Raw genomic sequence first — 7,176 nt, forward strand, 5'->3', positions numbered from 1 at the left:
CGTGAAATTCCTAGGCATATCGTGAAACGTGAAAATCTTTAACTCGTTCCATGAGTCGACAGAGCCCCGCTACGCGGGGCTCCTATTTCTGGGCAGAGTACCCTTCGGGCATCTGAAGCAACCTAACGAACCTATCCTACCTATATATTGGTTTCATGTGACTATCGTCAAAACGTTACACAGAAACATTACGATCTGCCTGATCTTACGATCGGCCGCCGACATCTATAAATCGCCGTGTGCCTGCTACACTGCCACATCTCAAAAAACCGTTTTTTCGAGAAATCGCGTCTCAAAGTTTTGAGAGTATAGTTCAGGGTGTTTAATAGGATCTTACTCCTTTAGTTTTAGGTCTATGAATTTAAAATTTAGCTTTTTTTACTCGGAATGATATAACCTTCCTTATGACCACGCCACTTTTTAAAATAAATGTATATTTTTTTAAGACACAAGGCCCGAAAGACAGGTATTTAGAGTTGTGGCCGTATTGCAGAAACGTTTTTTAAAGATTTTGAGATGCGGCCAAATTTAAACACAAAATTATTGGATAAAGGTTACCATGCAAATATAAATAAAAACACCAAAATAGTTAAAATCCCTTTATTTTTACCCGACTACGGCAACGCAAAAGGAGGGTTATGATTTTGACCGGTATGTATGTGGGTATGTATGTATGTATGTATGTTCATTTGTTCCCTCATAACTTCTAAAGTACACATTATAATTTGACAAACGATATGTCATTCGAATTATCTTAATCGTCCGCTGGTTATAGGCTATATGAAGTCCCAAAAAATTAACAAGGCGTCCTCTAGAGGTCATAAAGTCACGAACGAAAAAAATAAAAATAAGTAATGATTACGTGATGTATATCATTTGAAAGAGCTCAGTTAGCACATTTCAAATATATAAATATTGTTAGCTTTTGCGACTGGCTTTGCTTGCATGCACCCGATGAAACATTAATTTATCGGGTAGGTAATTCGAACTACGAATCTACAAGCGCTCTGGATTCTATCCGCGTATTACCCGACTACGGCGATACAAGAAGGTATTTGCAAAATAAATTTGTTTGGCCGCTATAAACATAGTGTTTTTTTTAATGACCTGCAATATTTTATAACGTGAATAGGTATAGAAGTCCAGATCAGCCAAAATGTATGAAACAGCCGTACAAGAGACGTAGGAAGCTCGCTGTACGCGTTCCAAAGCCGGGCGCCTTCGGCGCCCTCATACTAGAGGAGTCGGGCGTAGCCTGACGTGCGTGGCGCGCTGCAAGCAGTCCAAAGCCAGGCGACTTCGACTTTCTCATACTAAAAGTGTCGACATACGTGACACGCTGGACGCTTGCCAAATCCGGGCAAATGCATGAAACAGCCGTACAAAAGACGTGCGGGCACGCTGTACGTGTTCCAAAGCCGGGCGCCTTCGGCGCCCTCATACTCAACGCGTCGGGTGTAGCCCGTCGTCGTACGAGGCGCACTGTATGCGTTCAAAGCCGGGCGCCTTGGGCGCTCTTATACTAAAAGAGTCGGGCGTAGCCCGACGTACGAAGCTCGCTGTACGCGTTCCAAAGCCGGGCGCCGAAGGCGCCCTCATACTAAAAGAGTCGGGCGTAGCCCGACGTACGAAGCTCGCTCTACGCGTTCCAAAGCCGGGCGCCTTTGGCGCCCTTATACTAAAAGAGTCAGGCGTAGCCCGACGTACAAGACACGCTCTACGCGTTCCAAAGCCGGGCGCCTTCGGCGCCCTCATAGTAATAGAGTCGGGCGTAGCCCGACGTAGGAGGCGCACTGTACACGTTCCAAAGCTGGGCGCCGAAAGCGCCTCCATGCCAAAGGATAGCGCAGCCCGATATATGTGGCGCTCTGCGTGTATTTCTGTACTGGGGATGCCCTCGAAAAAGTAATATAAAGTGACTTCGAATAGGTAGTTAGTAACGAAGTCATGACCCCAAAATTAATTAAATAAAAAATAAGTTCAAAAACTAAAACCCGACTACTGCAAATCGCGCTCTAAAAGTATGAAACAAGATAGAATTCTTATCTGAAGTTATCAAACAGGAAATATTATAAATGTTATAATTTTTTTTATAAAAAAATACAACGTAATATGTATAATTTACTACATTATTTATATTTTTACAGAGATTCAGAGGATAGCTGTGGTCGTATGCCACTTTACCTTAAAGATTATAATCGTGGCATACGACCATGCACGGCGATCCTTTGAATATCTCTGTAAATATATCAAAAATGTAATACATTTTATTACGTTGTATTTTTTTATTAAAAAAATTATAACATTTATAATATTTCCTGTTTGATAACTTCAGATAAGAATTCTATCTTGTTTCATACTTTTTAGAGCGCGATTTGCAGTAGTCGGGTTTTAGTTTTTGAACTTATATCAACTTTGATAGGAACAAGGGGTGCCCCTTAATACGCCTAACATTAATTGTCATAATATGAATTCGCATAACAGATTTGGCATAAAATAATTGTTCATAACATTAAACAGGCATAATAATAAAAAAGCATAACACTTATTGCGCATAATAATGACTCCGCATAATTTAAATATGCATAACATTATTAACTATAACTGTAACTGTCATAAAATGAATTAGCATAATTTTATAATGTAAATGGATCAGGACGAAACCAACTTAACCAACTCGGTTAGGTTAGGTTCAGAAGGCCTTAGCCTTCGATGTTAGGTTTTTTTTTATAACAGATCGATAATATTATAGATATATTCACATCCTGATTATCTCCTCAGATATATTAAATAAATAAAATAATATATACAATCAAAATTACATTTGTCAATACCTCTAACTGGTAAATAGAACTTATACCTATAAATCGGTAGGATAGAAAAAAACCATCCAAACTAAACTTTAATTTAAATTGGCTGCAATTGCCTCCAAATACCGCTTTATGGTGACATAACAATCTGTTACCTTCCTTTTATATTTATACCATTTAATAATTATGCAAAGTAGCGTTATGCTTATTACATTTATACTAAGTCATTGTTATGACAATAAACGTTATGCGCATTAACATTATGCGTACTCAGTTATGCGAAATAATGTTATGCGATTTAAAAGTTATGCGTAATCTGTCTTATGCCAATTTGAATTAGGAGTATTACGTTATGCGAATTAATATAGACCCAGGAACAAGATCACTGTACGCGATAATAATATTATGTGTAACTCAGCTAATTATTATTTTCTAGGACGCAACTCAAAAGCTTCATTTAAAACGTGTGCTTTATAGCCACAACTCAAAAGTGGCTGTATTGCAGGGAATTGTCTGACAATTTATGGTCAAATGCATAAGGCCACTTATGAGAAAAAGGCTCTTAAAGACCTTTTTTGCTATGGCTCTCGAAATAAGGTCGTAAATTGAACAATTTTGAATACGAATCTGCAATAATCCAGAAAATCAAAATTTTTGAATTGTGGCAGTATAGCAGGCACACGGCGAAATAACCAAGTCTATTTTTTTACCATATTACTTAATTTTGTTTTGGCACTCTAAAGAGTAGTAAGTGATATGTTTTATTTTTATTGCTCAATCTGGTATTTTACTGGGTTTTCCTATTACTTATTGCAGCTGATCATCGCGTGCTACCAACGCACTCGGGCCGCTAATCTCATCTATACGCGTAATCAATTTCCCGTTGTTAATTATCGTGTAGTGGATGTCCGCTCTAAGTAATCATGCAGTTTCTATTGTAATTCAGTAATCCTTCGTAGATCTACGATGTAAGTGACTGACAGCCAATTAGTGCTAAACTGTATTAAGATCTAGAAATGTAGACGCGTAATGTAAAAGGACTGTGTAGGCGTATATTTTCTCGTTCAGTGAATGTGATAAAGTGAAATAGCACCCACCCATGCTGATTTTCGGAGTTATGTCATAATAATAGTTGTTAACTCATCATAACATCGAATTGCAGAATATTGCTAATAGTTTAAAAAACCACCTGTTAGTATGATTATTTTATGTCTTTTTATAGAAACATCATTCAAGTATTTACAATATATGTACTCCTAAGTACATTAAGAAACGCTCACTACACTGTACCTACACTAGAAACTTTTACAACACTTGTTATTCTACAAATTAGGTAGGTAGGTATAAAAAAGTATATTGTGATTTGTGATACCCACGTACACTTTTCTATTTTTGACTAAGCTGTAGGTTCAGTACTTTGCAGCCTCCTCAAGCCTTTTCTAATGAGCCCAAGCTCGATGTAGTTGCGTTTTTTGTCGAGGAGTTCCTTTAGAATTATCAAATCTCCATGTTAGTATTATAAAGCAACGGACGTATACAAAATATTAGCTTAACCCTTTAAACGCCACGCCTATCGTGTTAATTGTGAACATCGTTTCAGCTGACGTCTTTGGAGCATTCCATGAAATTGTCTACCGTTGTCCCGTACAAACGCGAAGTTTCTGAAGATTTAAAGTTATAAGAGTTTCCTTTTGTATGACAAATGGTCAAAAATATGCACAGAAAAAAGTCGCAACACAGCTAATAATTTGCTTTTGTACGGGACAGCCCGTGGAATGCTCCCTTTGGCGATTAACCAGATACAGAAAGCATAACCAGCAATTTTACCACTAACTGCCTTATCAGTGTCAAACTGACATATTCGCTAACGTCTGTGTAACTTACTTTATATACGTCCCGCACGCACTACCTAATATGCCAGTACGAGCGAGATGTAGGCATAGAAAGTAAGTTACGCAGACGTTAGCGAATATGTCAATGTCAAACTGGTGGTAGCCACTGCGGCTAGTTGGTAAAACATCCTATATCTCTACACCTTATAAAATAAAGTCCCACGCCGTGTCCGTTTGTTTGTGTGTTTGTACGTTTGTTGGCGATAAACTCAAAAACTACTGAACGGATTTTCATTCGGTTTTCACCAATTAATAGAGTGGTTCTTGAGGAAGGTTTATAATTTGTTAACCCGTGCGAAGCCGCGGCGGGTCGCTATACTCTGTATCTTTAGGTATTGAAATAAAAGCAAACAAAATATACCCTCAAATGGCTCCTTAAGCCAGTTGAGGGTAGATGAAAACATTACATTAAAATAATGTAGGTTAAAGTCAGGTCGTTCAGTGACTGATCCAGGCGGTTTTGTATTTGGTCGGTTAACAAATAAATGTTAGAACTACCCGAAAATGTATTACAAAATTGATTGTTTACTTTTATTGAAATACCTAAAGATACAGACTTATAGTATGGAATAAAGCTAAGTAAAAGCAAGTAGATAGTAAAAAGGAGAAGGTACGTAATAAAAAACGCAGGCACAGTATAAGGGCTTCACAAACAGTTACTACGACGTATCCGTTAGATGCCTAGCGGTTTCGCTTTTTGTCGCACATAAGTTCACATAACTTCACTACACATTTACACATAACTTTACTGATGTGTTAATCCACTGGTGACATGGTTTATTGTACTAGCAATCTATAAGATTTATAGTTATATTATACATAGGTAGATATAATAAGGGAAAAAAGGAAAAGCTACCTAAATAAGTCAATATACAAACCTAAGTCAAAAATATTACAGTGTGCCATATTTTCATATAGAAACATAACGTTTACGACAACACTTCCACACTTTGTTCTGTCAAAGTCGGTGGTGAGATCTAGTTTAAAGGAGTCTAGGTATTTTAATACCTTCATCATCAAGATTGAGCTCAATCTACTTGAGCAATTTTGCTTGATAGATGTACAAAAGCTAGTCAAAGTCAAGCAATTTTTTTCCGCACTTATTTATTAAAACTAAATCTTGACGTGACTAAACTGCTATTTTTTAACCTTTATAAACCGGTTTAAAAATTAGAAACAATCGATCGTCGATCAAAGAGACGTGGATAATAAAGGCGGGTACAGACTCATCGGCAGTCGGCCCGTTAATAATTCATGAACACGCTTAGAGCGCTCCTCTCATCACCGCGTGGCGCCGACAACACCGCTACAGTAGCGCCGAGGGTTATTAATTCAATAAAGGATACTATTTTTTTTGTTATCTTATCTTATCTTATCTTATTGTTTTCGGGGGCCCTTGCGGATACACTTCGACCCATAGGGATCTTTTGTGCAGTTACCCCCTAGAAGAGATCCGTCAACTACTCAAGAGCTTTTCCCACCATATCCATGTGTCGGATGATGGAGCTCATGGGTAGCGTTTTAAAGTCCTTTGGTTCCAGGTATCCTGCTCCAAAGTCCTTCATTCTTTGTCTGGCGAGGGCGTGACATTCACACATTAAGTGTCTTACTGTCTCTTCCTCTTCGCCACACATACGACAATCGGTGTTGTCAGAGTGTCCCATCTTGGCCAGGAATCCTTTGACCCCGTAGTGGCCAGTAAACACCCCCGTTATGATTTGGAGTTGTCTTTTGCTAAGTTTCCAAAGCTTTTTGCTCCAGCCGGAGTCTATTCCTTGCATAAAGAGATTTGCATGCTTTAGACCCGTCAGACTATCCCATTCTTCCTGGTGTTTAGTCTTGGTATGGTCTTTAATAGCCGTTGTGATGGTTCTCTGTGAGAGCCCCACGAATGGTTCCGGACCTATAAGGTTACTTACAGATCCGGCTCTGGCGAGTTCATCTGCATTTTCATTGCCTATGAATCCCTCGTGCCCTGGGATCCATACCAGTTGCACCCTGTTTTGCCTTCCAAGCTGGTTCAGAGCTTGGACGCCATTATATACCAGTCTAGAGTCCACTCTGGGAGCTTCGAGCGCTTTGAGAGCGGCCTGACTGTCGCTGAGTATATAGATATTCTTCCCTTGGGTTCGCCTAACTATATTCTCATGAACACAGGCAATTATAGCGAATGTCTCGGCTTGGAAGACAGTGGCGTAATTGCCCATGCTTATGCTACTACTAAAGTCATTTGCATAAATGCCTGCCCCCGTACCAGATTCTGTCTTAGACCCATCTGTGTACCATATAATGTCGTTTTCATCAGAGATTGGTGCTTCAAGACCTTCGGTCCACTCAGCCCTTGTTGGAATTTTAACGTTAAAATTCTTATGGAACACAAACTTGGGTTGCATCTTATCGCAGCCCATGTTCGTAATCCTTTCCATGAAATTGTCGCATTCCATGTTTGTGTGTTTGGTCTTTGGCTTGCTATC

The sequence above is a fragment of the Cydia fagiglandana genome, chromosome 5 (genome assembly GCF_963556715.1).
Source record: "Cydia fagiglandana chromosome 5, ilCydFagi1.1, whole genome shotgun sequence".
NCBI classification, from domain to species: domain Eukaryota; kingdom Metazoa; phylum Arthropoda; class Insecta; order Lepidoptera; family Tortricidae; genus Cydia; species Cydia fagiglandana.